This window comes from Protomyctophum bolini, assembly GCF_963924005.1.
Source record: "Protomyctophum bolini genome assembly, chromosome: 4".
Lineage (NCBI taxonomy): Eukaryota > Metazoa > Chordata > Actinopteri > Myctophiformes > Myctophidae > Protomyctophum > Protomyctophum bolini.
Genome location: NC_137865.1, coordinates 16,804,047 through 16,819,886, shown reverse-complemented (window position 1 = coordinate 16,819,886; position 15,840 = coordinate 16,804,047). Strand labels below are relative to the sequence as shown.

Genomic DNA, 15,840 nt, shown 5'->3' with positions numbered 1-15,840 from the left:
AAAGTGATTCAATGAATTATTCAACAGTTATGGCTATTATCCGACCTTTTTTTTTTAAAGGTTTGTTGACGTGTTTGACACAGAAAACCTTGGAAAAGTTGCTGAATGTTAAAAATATTGGCCACGAAATATGGCAGAAGAACATCTCTCTTGCTTTCTAATATCACGTACACACGCGGCCGTGCGCGCACACACACACACACCAGGCGCGTCACCACCATTCACTGTGATCCGAGTATCTCGCTACTCTCACAGATAGCCGATTTCACTTTTGACCACCCGACTGCTGTTCTCGATAAGCCCTTTGGTTCTCGATAAGCCTTTTGGCTTCTAACTTCTCCTGCACAATATTAATATTTTCCTGTTTTTAACCTTTTTTTATGTGCGAATAAATAAAACCTAAACCTAAAAACCTAAAACCTGCCCTTTGCCCTCTGGACAGCAATGTACAGTGTACATTGAACCATAGCGACATTGATCAATTCTTGTAAAAAAAAAAAAGAAGCTACCGGTATATATATACACTGGTATATTATTTATGCCCCAAAAGCTATAAATCTCACACTATTAAGGCAACCGGCCGGTTCCATGCGCTGCACAAGGTGCCCTTTTTTTCACTTGAGCACCTGCCCCTCTAAATGTCTGTGCACGCCACTGACGCTGAACGCATCCTGGAGCCAAGGCGACACAAGCCCCCCGCCACGCTCCATGGGAACGCCCTTTATATTAGTTACTCGGTCAGCAGGCCTCCCGCACGTCTAGCGGAAGCACGTTCTCAAGACGTGCGAGTCGATGCGACACGGCCATATGGTCACATTCTTTGTCGCATCACCAGAGAAACATCCACTGTCACTGTGTGTGTGTGGTGTTATATAGACAGAGAGAAAGTCTGTGTCTGTGCGTGCGTGCGAGCGTGCATTTTTGACATTGCATTGCATTTGACATTTTTGACATTGCACTGCAGCATTATTTATAAATAAGTAAGTCATCAGTTGGATGCCCCAGTCACCTTGCCCCCGGTGATGTATGTGACATAAGAGTGACATGAGTGACCGCTTTATGTGCACAGTGAACCGCAATGGTGTAAAGTAATTAAATACATTTACTCAAGTACTACTTAAGTACAATTTTGAGGTAGGCCTATATCTTGTACTGGAGACCCATTTCCAATTTTATGTACTTTTACTTCTACTCCTTCATCTAGGCAAATATTGTACTTTTACTCCACTACAATTATTTGAAGACTTTAGTTACCGGTACTTTATAGGCTACTTTATAGATTTAGATTATTATTGCAAAACACACATTAACGACTTCAGCCCTATACATTTTGGCCATTTGAAGCTCACAATGAGTCTCAATGTAGATCTGCTATTTTCAAAAGATTGTTTGAAAAGTTGTGACACGGCACATTCTGCATAATGAGTATACATTCTACTTTTGGTAACCCCAGAACACTAAACCCTAGAACACTAAACCCTAGAACACTAAACCTGGGTGATTTTCCACGTAGGTTTGTTTCCCTAAACCACATCCCTGTTTTTTATACAGGCAGGTGTTCGGGTGAATTTCACCCATGCAGGTTTAGCGGAATTGGGACCAGTGTTTTTATGAATATTTTAAAAATAATACCCACATTTTTCAACGATTTTTACCCCCTATATGATAGGGCCCCCCATGATATCTATTTTTATTTCTATTTATTCGTTTGTGAAAAGTCCAGATGAAATATTAAAGTACAAGAAAAGTTGCCATGTATTGCTGTACTTAATATTTTGATTTGATGGGGTTTAGTGCTGGTTTGACAAAGTTAAGTTTAGTGTTCTAGGGTTAAGTACATTTTGATACCAACGTTTGTACTTTTAGTAAGGTCAAATTTGAATTCTGGACTTTTAGTTATTTAAAGGACCACTTTTCAACCCATCTTCATATAATAGGTCCTCACTAATAATCATGAAAAAAATGGCGCAATTCTTTTCTACTCTGCCTGTGTCTCATAGGAGGGCTGTGGGCAGTTCAGAAACCATCTTCCAGTGACATCATCGATGGGGAATACAAGCTAATAAAAACTGCAGGCTTTCTAGTCCTGAAAAGTTGCAATGCGAAAATGGAAGCCATCGTTCTCACGGTAATGAAAATCTAAACATTTTTGTAAATAATCTGCCTAATGATGTTACTGGAAGACAATTTCTAAACTGCCCACAGCCCTCCTATAAGACACAGACTGAGTAGAAAAAAGTCCTGCCATTTTATCATGATTATTAGTGAGGACCTATATGAAGATAGGTTGATAGGTGGTGAAGTGGTCCTTTAAATATTTCTGTGTGTTGCAGAATAGATTTTTTACTTGAACTTTTACTTAAGTGAAGAACTTCACAGGTTTATGTGCACAGTGAAGCGTCACAGGAGTGCCACTTCCATTTGCGCCTGGCCCAGTCCCCGTGAGGATGGATAATGTCACTCAAATATGATTTGGTTTCTAACGGTGCCTCTCAGTCTGGACATTTGGACACTGAATATATACCTTGATAATTGAAATTAGTGTCACCGGGGGGGAAATAGCCATTCTGAAAGCTTGGTGCGCTGCATAATTTGGGACCCTGTAGCTCTTCTATTTTCAGCAAGCGGTATGTGATTTTCACTCGGTTGTTGATTGTTGTTGATATGATTTTGCTGCTCCCGAAGTTGTGGGTCACTAATCATGGGGACAGGTATGCAAATATGGGGCGGGTTTATCACCAGAGGCATTTTTTCATCCGCTCCTTGGAAATGCAGGTTCCACACAGAGATTCCAGACTGAGTGTTATTAAGTCTGGCCATGCCAGTCTAGTACGACAGAGTACACATAGCACTACTATTACTACTCACTCACGCCTATGTTGTTACGTCATTACCATAGCAACCAATGCAGATAGGTCAACGATGTCTGTCAGTGTGGGCAGTCATAATCTGCATTCTGAAGAAAAGCCTGTAGGAATGTGGTTCAAATATGAATAGCAAAAAGCTGTTTCCTTGTGTTGCATTGTTTTGCTGTTCAGATTTTGGATTTGCATGGGCTGCCAGTCTGAAAACAGCCTAAGGCTGCCATAATATGTTCAGACATCAGCACAGGTACATTGAGTCATGGGGCCGATTCATACTCCTATTTATTGCAGATCAAAGTCGGTTCTGGAAGGCTCTATAAAAGTCAAATCATATTCCCTTACGGCTAGCGCCGAGGTTGCTTGTAAATATTGGAGGTCCTTCACATGAATAATATGTTTTGATGTTTTGTGTCCGGTAAATGAGCTTCACACCGCGGACACATATCTGACTGACCCTCGCGTCCTCCTCCTCCAGCCAGCTGGGTCTTGTGTTGTGTCACAAACAGGCTGTTTTGTGCGTGGGTGCGTGCGTGCGACTTGGCTCGTTAAGAATGCAGTTGCGATTGTTGCGTTTAGTTTCTTATGTGAACGTGTTGTTTATTTGTGTAGCCTACAGTATAGGTTTGTAATAATTCAACAGTATTTGTATTATAGTTGATAACGAGTGTGACAGGAGAGGAGAGGAGGAGAGCAGCAGGCCGACAAATTGAACTCGAAGCTGAGTGAGCTGAACGAGGAAATATCGCTGGAGTGCTCATCAGACATCCCCCCCCCTGAAAATGACATCACATACCCCAAGTGCACGAAAAGGTTACTTGAGTTCTTTTGAGTCTGTTAACAGCAGTCATCATTTTAAATAAATAAGATGAAATATTATATGGCTGGGATTACAGAAAGTGCATTTGTATTATCTATTAGAAGTTTTATGCACCACATTCCTGGTCAATGAACTAAACCCACCGGCCAGGCAGATAGGGCCTGGGGGGAGTTGTAGACAAGATTAACTCTCACTGGGGATGCTAATAAATACAGAGGGGGAAGAAAGAGAGAGAGAGAGAGAGAGAGAGAGAGAGGCTGAATGGGAATTTTCTCAATTAGGAAAGTTAAGCAGAGAAACTAAAAACAGGATGTATTTTCTCCAGAGGAGACAGTCTTGTTAGTGTAAACGCAACAGACCTTGTGGCTTCTGTTGAAGAGGAATGTGCACGGGTACACACGCACGCGTAAAGAGACACACACACACACACGAAGGAAGAATCACTCACTTCATATACTGTACACATGATTCCTCCCTCTCTCTGTCTCTCTCTCTCTTTCTCTCTCGTATCGCTTCATCTTTTTCCCTCTCACTCCCTCCCTCCCTCCCTCACTCACTCCATCTCTCTCTCCCTCCCTCTCCCTCTCTCAGTCACTGAGCGCTGAGGGTTTGGACACAGTGCCAGGGACTTGTGGCAGAGAGTGTGTCTCTTTTCTTCCTCGCTGCTGGTGCAACTGTCTCCCTCATGACCGCGACCTGTTCCCGGGGATGAGGGAGGGGGGGGATCTATTTATTTGCGTGGAGCTGCAGTAACAAAGGAAGAGTGAACGAGGAGCGACATCCGTTTGGTCCAGGCTTGACAGCAAGGTTAGTGGCAGAAGCTCTTTCATCTTTTAAAACAAACACGTCTATTTGTGCTCTACTCTACTGCTCTGTTCTCCCTCACTTTGGCATGAAGTAAACAAGGGATTAGTATGAATCCCAGCTACTTCCCTGTCATGTTTGTATAGTTTATCTCCTTTTTTGTTGTTAATTGGGACTTGGAATCGTCCCATTAGATAGATTTCTGGATCAGGCAGGGGCCTGATTCAGTAATCCAATCTCCAAATTAAATAAAAAGTCTCTTTTACTTCAAATGGAATATTTATAAATCCTGCATGTTAGGCATTTATCAGACACTCTTAATCCAGAGCGACTTGCCGTAAGCAAGAACAAAAACATGGTAATACATCAAATACATAAAAATAATCATCATGAATCATAATTGGGAATGTATTATATACATCGGAGGGACATTTATCTTTTGTGTCTGGCATGCTGGGCGGCTGTGGGATGGGTTTTAGGTTCCCTTCTGGGGCTGACATCATCAGGGGTGACTGTGAGATACATTCAGGTGGAGTACACGTCGCTGTCCTCCAGCAAAGGTATATAGTGCTGAGGGAGCCGCGCGGGAACAGCGCGGGCGGGCGGGCGGTGCGCACGGGCACGGCGCGCACTGCACTCCCCCGGCGCGCACTGTGCTCCCCCGGCACCGTCTTTTACATGGGAGGCAATTAAGCCGGATTGGCAGCAGACACCAGCGATGGTAACTTGGAGACGGGCGTGTGGGAGATGCACGGCGGCACATGAAAGGCTCGGGGGGGAGTCACATGATGAAAGCACCGTTCTCACAGAATAATTATTAGAATTCACACATCTCAGTGTGAGAGTTAAAACTGCCTGATGGGCTTCCCTTGCCAGCTTTTTTCTGGCTTTGTGCAAGTCTGAACATTGCCAGAGGCGCTTGTGTGCGCGCGCGTGTGTCTGTACTTGTGTGCACGTATACTACACTTTGTGTGCATATTATATGTGACCAGTATGTGTACACGTGCTTGTGTACGAGTGACGAGGATTCCCTCCAGAATGGTTTGGAGGGAACAAGTCCATTAGTGTTAATGCACATTAACACAGTAGTGAGTCTTCATATAATGACCACAAAGTGGGCTTCAAACCAAACATACATGCAAAAGAGAGTTCCAACCGCTCCTCAAGCCTGTGGCAGGCTATTCTGGTGCATCTCAGACTAGGTAGGACAGCTACCGGATACATATTGTTTTTTTTAATAAAAGCCTACCATTATAGCATTCTAGTTTTGTATAGTTCATAGACAAATAACTGTGTAATTGACATCATGAAAGGATCAACTCTTGTGCAATTTGTGTAATGAGGGAGCGTCTTTGTGGTCCATGTGCGTTTTCTGTCTTTAAATATGACAAAAAGTCCCCTCGGGACCAATGAAGGCCTACAACTGCTCTCTGGTTTTCACAACGCATCTGACATTACGTTTCAGCAAATGCTACAGCATGGATGTGGCTTGGAAAAGCTTTTGGTTCGGTGCCTCTGGGGTCCTGGTGGCACAGACCCCTGACATAAGGCCAAAGTGAATTGATGAGCCGTGAAGCACTCATGAGAATCACGGTGGGGGGGCCAGTTTGATTAAGAATGTATTAAACAAGGAGACAGGCAGAGCTCAGCTGGAACAGAATTCATTATGTTTTCGTGTAAACACACAGAGGCACGTGTGGTGATTATTCTTCAAAATATGCATGTTTTGACACGTTTAATACCATGCTCATAGCCACACTATTTGCCACTTTGGTATTCCAGAAGGAAATTATACTACTATACTAGTAGTAATTTAATTTGATCTAACAATGAAGTAAAGGCTTACCTACCAAAGAGTTTGTTTATACAAAAGCCAAGCTCAGCCTTTAAAACGTGCCATGATAAACATTGGACTAGTATATCTGTGATCTTTTATTTTAACGTCTTGTTTTTGACTTCTTTGTTTAGTCTGTGCATCACGTGTGAATACACACAGCCACTTATTGCCCTAATCACTGTCGCCATTGAGGAACTTAGGGCTGACAAGATCATGACATTATACTTATTATATATTAAAAATAATTGTGATGTTTCTTATTGGACGTTGGAACATATAAATAAAAATTACATTAATTACATTAATGTTTAAGCAAAAATGTAACGGGGCAGATAAAACAAATAACTTCAATACAAAGAAATGACTGACGATGACCGGTACCAATAATCATATAATAAATAATGTGCTATGGCCTAAATAGGCTATATTTAATCATTTATTCTTTAAAAATATATTTTAAAAAAATGGTAGAAATAGCCAATGTACATTGGCTAATGTAGATCTGCTACTGTATTTCCACTATATTTAGAAAATGTAGGAATATTTTTCAACGAACTGCCTGCAAGTATGAAGTAGGGCAGGGTTGAACATCATCAGTCATTTTGTCTTTAGGGAGGGTACTGTGGCCAGTGTCACCTTGTCAGGCACAAACACACACATAGCCATCACAGCCATGGCAGCCCCATCAGCATCGTGTTGACATCAGTGGGAAGAGTCACTGACCGTGAGAGGGTGACAACGTCGACACACACACTTTCAGGCCGCACACAAACAGGCTCTGGGGCAGATGCACAAACACCTACTACACACATGTGTGCAGAGCACTAAACACGCACATGTATACGTGCACAGATACATTCACATCCCACAAGCTCACGCACAGGTTTGATCGGGGCTTGTACGTACATACGTACACACTCGTGGAGAATCTCTCATACGCTCTCTCTCTCTCTCTCTGACACGTACAGTGTCTTCTTGTGTGTGCACGCTCATGCCCAGGCAAGCATGTGTGCGCTCACTGTGCACGCGCACACACACACACACACACACACACACACACACACACACACACACACACACACACACACCCACCCACCCACCAAGGGAGGGTGGAGCAGTGAACAGCATCGTGCCCAGCCACTTGGCAGGAGCTCTCGAGGTGGAAGTTTTGAGTGAGGTGCATTTCAAATGCAGAGCAGATGATCAAACTAGAGGTGTCGTAAATGTAGGAGTGTCTGACAGCACCAGATGTGGATGGGATCTGGCAGAGAGGCACCTGAATCTCAAGGAGCAACTCAGAGGAGTGGAACTGAAGAATATTAGATATTTCATCATGTCAGGAATATGTTTATTTCTTTCATACTACACCTTTCACTGGGTGTTTTTTTTTACACTCCAAGGAACAGCAATGTCCGTGTTCACCTATGTGTTGGTTCACCTACCTATGTGATGTTAATGAGCACCAGTATGACTATGAGTACCAGTAGGGGCGCTGTTGTGCCAGAAACAGAGAGAGAGAGAGACAGTGCTGCACTGTTGCCTGCTAATGAGAGAGAGAGAGAGAGAGAGAGAGAGAGAGAGAGAGAGAGGAGGGGAGGTGGGGGGAGAGAGAGAGGGGAGTTGCACCACTCAGTTCACATGGGTGCGATTTTGTTTTTGCTAATAAGTTAACCACCTACTGTAATAGGAGGAAATAACCATTACAACAGCAGTCCACAAATTGTGTTTGAGTCGAGAAATCCTTTTTTTAAACAGGGTTCCCATTAAAGGGCAAGTATAGAAAAACTGCTTAGATAAACAGCCTACATCGCTCGCATGCAGTATTTGTTCTGTAATAATACATAATTACTATCAACTGAGGCTTTACTTAGAAATGGCCTCATTCCTGGATGTTATCCTATAATATTAAGCTATGAAAAAGTGCTGTATATAATAAGCAACCCATTTAAATGCAGTTTATGCTTACATGGTATTGTTCAGTCAAGTAAAAGTAGCCTATATCAATAATGCAATGTAGAAGTACTTTGTTGCAAGTAAAGGTATACTGTACCAAAAGTGGAAAGTACTCATTATGCAGAATGTCCCATTTCAGGTTTTCAAATGTTTAAGCGTTATGTTATACTTTAGCTATTGAAAAATAGCAGATCTACAAGCTCATAGCACGGTACCGAGTGCCACGCTATGAGCTTGTAGATCTGCAAAAAAAAAGAAAATTGTGAAAATGTGGCGCAAATCTTTGAATATATATAATATTCTTTCAGAGCCACGTGAGATACCAGCTAGCGAGCTAAAGCGAGTGAGTTGGCGTGTCAAACGTTGCGAAGTTTGCTTAGCCGACTCGTGTTGCGACCCGATAGGTAGAGAATAGAAAATCATGTTCTGGAATGAAATATACTCCACTGTAGAGTGGACCTCTAGTCTGCTTGTCATGTTTCAGGGCTGACTACTCATGTAGTGTGAACAAGATACATTATATAGAAAGAAGAAAATGCCAGAACTCAATATATGATTCTGTGAGTGAAACAAGCGACCAGGTCTATGAAAACAAGCCCAAAAGAAGCAACCAGTTTCACCACTTGAGCCGTATTACAGATATTTTCTAAAATAATCATGAAAGCAAGCCCAAATAAGCAACTATACACTTTCCTGTAACACGCTATGTTACAGGAAAACGAGCCCAAAGTTGCTTAGAATAAGCGGAACTGTAAACACTGCAAACCAACGCTAAAGGCTCATTTGCATGGGGGAAAACTGGTTTGTGCCGACTGGTTTGTGCTGATTAAAAATGCTAGTCTGTTGCAATCTGACAGTTTGAAGTAGTCTTTGACTAGTCTGAACAAGACTGTTTGGTGTGGAGTCACCTTAAAATGCCTGCGGTCCCGAGGCTAGTGACATCTATCGTGACATCATCTGGGTGGGTTCTGGTCTGCAGGGCTCTACTGGGTGGGTTCTGGTCTGGGCTCTAATGGGTGCGTTCTGTTCTGCAGGGCTCTACTGGGTGGGTTCTGGTCTGGGCTCTAATGGGTGGGTTCTGTTCTGCAGGGCTCTACTGGGTGGGTTCTGGTCTGGGCTCTAATGGGTGCGTTCTGTTCTGCAGGGCTCTACTGGGTGGGTTCTGTTCTGCAGGGCTCTACTGGGTGGGTTCTGGTCTGGGCTCTAATGGGTGGGTTCTGTTCTGCAGGGCTCTACTGGGTGGGTTCTGTTCTGCAGGGCTCTACTGGGTGGGTTCTGTTCTGCAGGGCTCTACTGGGTGGGTTCTGTTCTGCAGGGCTCTACTGGGTGGGTCTGGTTTGGGCTCTAATGGGTGGGTTCTGGTCTGTGCTCTACTGGGTGGGTTCTGGTCTGCAGAGCTCTACTGGGTGGGTCTGGTTTGGGCTCTACTGGGTAGGTCTGGTTTGGGCTCTACTGGGTGGGCTATGTCCCGTCCATGTGCATGCACCCAAGGGTCTTCATTTCCACATGCATATCGTCACTGTGGAGCAGAAACCGTTACTTTCCAGGAATTCTAGAAAATAGGACCCATGTTGCAATGGATGCAATGTTATTATTTGGTCACAAGCTCTTGTAAATACTGTTCATTGGTTAAATATTTATAAAACCTGGTGTTTCTTGTCTATAGACAATATATTTGGCTACTTTATTTGCACGACAGACAAAATATAAAAACAAAACAAAAAAACAAACAAAAAAGAAAAAGAAAAGATGGAGATCTTGTATAAGCTAGGTTACTGCCTGACAGCATCAGAAATGCGGAGAGATAAGTTGTATGTGTGGGTGATCAATCATGCACACGCAGAACAGAGAAAAGAAAATAGTCTTATGAGAAGGGAAGTCTGTGTGCACAATCACATAGTGTACAAACATCCATGCATGCATTCAGTATGTATCTGCAGTATGTGTGACCAGTCATCCATGCATGTGCATGCATGTGTGTACAAATGATGGATTATGCATATGGTTGGGCCTAGTGCCTATACTGTAGAAATATCCAGTGTTAATTTGGACTGGCATAGATTACATCTAGGATTTGGTTTATGGTAATACTTTTGTCTCTTCCTGGTTTTACTCTACTGCATTACAGTAAAGTTATGTACCTTTCTTAACTTAACTGACTGTTATAGCTGTAGTTATTTGCCTCTTGCTTAGTTATTATAATATGATAAAGCAGGGAAAGAAAAATAGCTTAATATTAATTCCTATGTTATAGGCATTCATGGTTACACAATCTCACGGTGTACATATTTTGTATCCGCACAATAATCATCATCAAAGTATTAGTTCATGATATTTGATTGTATCCATATTGCCCAGTCCTACAGTAGCATTAAAGGTGTGGTAAGTTTATTTGGTTAAAAGTGTTAAATAGCTCTATTCTGATGTGATAGTGTTAACAGGGGTCTCCCCCAATCTCTCCAGCTCTCTAGTAAACAAGTAATGCATTTTGGGTTCGGGATACCATTTTTATCTAATCAGGGGAGAGATAACTCATACAGTATACAAGTGAAATTGGAAGTGATGACACAAAGAAAAGAGCAGACTAAATTGAAATGGAAACTAAAAACTGAAGCTAATATTGGTACTCTTTCCTGATAAAATGAAATTGGGAAGTTGGCAACCCTCCTGAAAATATGTTCTGTTTATTAAAGAGATGGAGAGACGGGGGAACCTTGACTGAACAAACACTCTGAATATGATCAGAATAGAACTTTAACATTTTAACAATACACCTTTTATATAAGAAAATACCACTTACTATACCTTTAGGCTTAAATTGAATTAATTAGAGTGTAAAATGGTCTGTAAAACGTGTTAATTCATCAATCTATAACACAAGTGGAATCAAATGGACCCCTACGGGTCCATTCAGTTCCTTTTATACGCTCTCTGAGTGGAATTAATCCATTCTGGACGGGAACCCCATTTGGTGTTTATAGCATTATGTTATACTTCAGCGTACGAGCTTGTAGGTCTGCTATTTTTGAAAGATCGTGAAAATGTGACGCAAATCTTTGAATATAATTATATTCTCTCAGAGCGAACGTCTTTAACTCAAATCTTTGCTTCTGAGAGGTTCCTGGAACAACATATTTTCAGATGGGTTGACGGCCAAATTACATATAATTTTTGACATTTTTTGAATTTCGACGTCAGGCCTAAATTGGTTAATGCAGGAAATGATGGGTTTTCAGGGTAATGACTGTTCTGTGTGAGAGTCATCATGGTTTCGTCAGTCATCGCCGGTTTCCCGGGCGTCCTCCTTGATGAGGACGTCATCGGTGTGTCTGGTGCCAGCTCCCCCTCTGTATCCAATTCCACTGAGCAGATGATCAACTATGGGCAGCATGCTGAGAGACTAGGCCCGTCACAATAATTACATAATCGCCTAATGGCAATTATTTTGAGATCATCGCAATTATTCTTGCATAATGAATAGAATAGAATAGACTTTTCCATTTGCACAAGTGCATAGGAAATCTTGGAGCGCAGCTCCAAGGGTCAGCGTTAAAAAAGGGAGGGACGGGTGAGAAAAGGAACATAGAACATACAATCCTAGAATAAATAAGTGCTTCATAGTCTACCTAAAAACAATGCATATTCAGTTCTTTGTTTTTAATAGTCAGAATTGTTCTGCCCTGCCCTGTGCAGTTTCTGATAATGAAGCCTAAAGACCAAACGGAAATTAAAATTGCATTCACATTTCAATGTTGAGTGTCGTTAATCGCAATAATTTGTGTGACAAATAATTGTCAGCTTAAATTTGTAATCGTGACAGTCCAGTACAGTATGTACAGTACACATGCAGCATCACCGGCTATACATGTAACTGACCAGATTGGTTTACACGCATCCACACACAAACGCATGTACAGTACACGCACACCCATGCACACACAAACACATGTACAGTACACGCACACCCATGCACACACAAACACATGTGTACAGTACACTCACACCCATGCACACACAAACACATGTACAGTACACGCACACCCATGCACACACAAACACATGTACAGTACACCCATGCACACACAAACACATGTATACAGTACACGCACACCCATGCACACACAAACACATGTATACAGTACACGCACACCCATGCACACACAAACACATGTATGCAGTACAGGCACACCCATGCACACACAAACACATGTATACAGTACAGGCACACCCATGCACACACGCTCTTCTTCAAGAGCGTGCGTGTCTTGCTTTCTCTTCACCGATTCTCTCCCTCTCTTAAACTCTAAATCCCAACCTCGCGCCTCTCCTTTATGTTCAGCTCTCTCTCTCTCTCTCTCTCTCTCTCTGGCATCAAACAGTAGGGCCGATCTCCCCTTTGTTCAGCTTTGTGAGATGAGAGGCTTGAGGAATAATAAAATCAACGACATGCAGTTGAAATCACACCCATCCCACAGGGTATGCTGAATATTAAGTTAACCCATCTTCACTCTTGCGTTTAGTTGAAATAAAAAAAATGTCTGTGGTGTTATTCATATACAGTATGCACTGTTTTATGATGATGTCATTATTCTAATCCTATTAGAATGATATTTCCCAGTCTTAATGGGGCCGCCGTTTATATGTTCAAAATATTGAAGACATTTTAAATCAATGTCAGGGGGTCAGGGGGATAACCCTGCGGGATTTATAGGCTACAGTTGTGTTTAATGCTCCACTGACATACAGTGGATTTATAGGCTACAGTTGTGTTTAATGCTCCACTGACATACAGTGCGAGTCCTCTTTGCACAGCAACCTGTCGAAACTCATTTGCTGAACTGTGACCCTGGGAGTGCGACCTTATCCAAATCAATAGCTGGACAGTATGTGACCTGACCTCTCTCTCTCTGTGTGTGTGTGTGTGTGTGTGTGTGTGTGTGTGTGTGTGTGTGTGTGTGTGTGTGTGTGTGTGTGTGTGTGTGTGTGTGTGTGTGTGTGTGTGTGTGTGTGTGTGTGTGTGTGTGTATTGACCCGACACCACCACCTCATACATCACTGTTACATGTCCTATATAATGATAAAGGCACCATTGTACAGCACAGCCACATGCAGGTCTTAATTGGCATGGGGTATGTCAACATGTGACCAAATTTGACTGAGGGACTGCCATTGGACTTTTTTGAATTTCCGTTTTCTCATGGCATAATATGGAAGCAGGGAATCATAGCTTCAAATTGACGTATTGGTTGTTCAGTTTGACCCACGAGTTTTGGAGATATGGCTTATAGAGTAATGTCTTGCAGAAAACAGCGAGTTGAGAAAACAGGCTTGAAAGGTTCACTTCTGTGGTCTCTAACATTACACCTAGCTACATGTTTAAGCATTTATTTCATATTTACATGTCGATTTCAGCTCTGACACTTAGTTCAGACATGCTCTAAGTGAAGAGTCTGCCTGTACTATTAACTCATTTTGAAAAAATAAAATAAAAAAGTTTTTCTCCTCTGGTGAAAAGCTGGAATTTGCGCGATGGCTCTGAGTAAAATCTGGTCACATATAAGTTATCAAAAAAGGGGACAAAAGAGCATAATAGTCTATGATATCAGGGTGTGTTATAAAGTATACTGTCAGAGACGGTTTGTTCATTTGCTTGAACTCAGGCACAGAATGTGATTCTCTCTGGTTCTGGTTTGAACATTGTAAAGCCATCAGGACATCTTGTCTTGGCCCATTGACCCATGCAGGGAAAGGTGAATAATTCATTCATGTGGCAAGAACTAAAGCGGATCATTTGGATCTCGGGTTCCACGTGGGAACGTTGTGGCTCGAACAAAACGTTGTAGCTCGAACACAACGTTCTGAGACCTCACGTGGCCACGTCTGTGATGTCAGTCATCTATGATGCATGACTCCAAACTCCAAATGTTCCAGTCCGATCAAAGGCCATTATGAATTTAAAGTTAAATATTTCAAAAGGTATAAAACTAAAGTTTTGTACAAGACTTTTGGTGCTGATCGGGCCAGTGGTTTGCGAGAGTAGTTCTGGGAAGACGCACGCACACACGCGCACACACAGTCTCTATAAGGCCCAGCAGAATTTGTGGGGGGAGGGCGTTAACATTTGTCATTTGGGAGCCCGGAGACCGGCAAATGAGGGCTATTAGTCAGGGAATATTTTCATGATTCTGAATCCATCCAAAGCATTAGTTTTGCACGAAAAACTAGGGGGTCTATGGCCAAACTAGGAGGTTTTCATGATTCTGAATCCATTCCAAGAAGTTCTGGCAGTTGAGGTGGGCAGATACACTGGCATTCCTTAGGAGCAGCGACTGTGTGTTCTTTGTGACCTGGGAGTTGTAGAGGATGAGTTTAATTTTGTTTTCTACTGTCCACTATACCATGATTTAAGAAAATAAGAATCCAAATTTGTTTTGGATGTCTGAATGTTTTATGTTAAATTAGTTGTTCAGCAATGAAGTTTTTGTTTTAGGAATTCATAGAGAAGGCATGGCAGTGGAGAACGATGTATCCATAAGTAACTGTATGTATTTTGTTTATGATGTAACACTGTGTACTGTATGTAAAATGTTGTGTCTTGTAAGCCTGTGCGGGCTGGTCATTTTATGATGTAGGACACTTTAATTAAAACTCTATCTATCTATCCATCTATCTATCCAAGCATTAGTTTTGCACAGAAAACACTCCTTGGGCTAAACTAATAAAACTAATGCTTGGAATGGCTTCAGAATCATGTAAACCCCCTAGTTTGACATGTCACATGCTACTTAAAGCTATATGACCTAGGGTGGTTGAATATAAACCAATGGGATATGTTAGTAGACACCCTTACAAACACATTGGGGAAGAAAATTCTTGGTAAGAAATGTATTCCCAGATTTTATTAATATCCCCTGACTATATTATATAGGCAGACAGACACAGATCAATCACTTTGCTAGAGTGACATGACAGAGCTTGTACTACTTTATTGACATAGAATGGTGTAGATTTGCTCAGTTCATACTTGTGCCATAACAGAAGGAAGGATGTTATTTTCTCTCTATCAAACAATCAACTATCAACTATCAAGCAAATGTGCACTGAGGTTTCTATTTTATTTGGGTGTAGATGGCAGAGATCATGAGACGATGTCTGACACCGTCTGCCGATTACAAGCCAGAGCAGGAGGTTCCAAGGAGCCCCTGTCACTTTGCCTCAACCCCACAGAGCTCAGAGGAGCTCTTGGGTACAGATCAAAGGACCTTGTGGAAGTGACAAGGGGGGGGGGGGGTTCGAGACATTGCACTTCCAATGTCTAGAAACTGATGCAGTGGATAGGAGATTTAGCATAATGTAGATAAAACATCTGGACAGTAACTATAGATTGCTGAGCCAAACATGATGAATTGAAATTGGTTCAACTTCCAGCCGCTCCAACACCACGCAGCAACTGCACGCCTCCCCAGTCCCCGATATTGCGGTTATTGCGTCCAGCCCTACTGGACATGGGACTGTTCCAGGGTTCAATATGTTAACTATACCGTGTGGGGGTCTGCGAGGGGGTC

At 42.3% G+C, this 15,840-nt stretch overlaps 1 protein-coding gene across 2 annotated transcripts in view; it reads left to right on the top strand.

Moving 5' to 3' along the window:
• Positions 1-4,416: 4,416 nt before the first annotated feature.
• Positions 4,417-15,840, top strand: part of shisal1b (shisa like 1b) — a gene marked incomplete at its 3' end in the record, with an annotated part of 54,130 nt that continues 42,706 nt past the window's right edge. For both annotated transcript variants that reach the window (XM_080761504.1, XM_080761503.1), the window contains exon 1: positions 4,417-4,488. The remainder of the gene's footprint in view (positions 4,489-15,840) is intronic.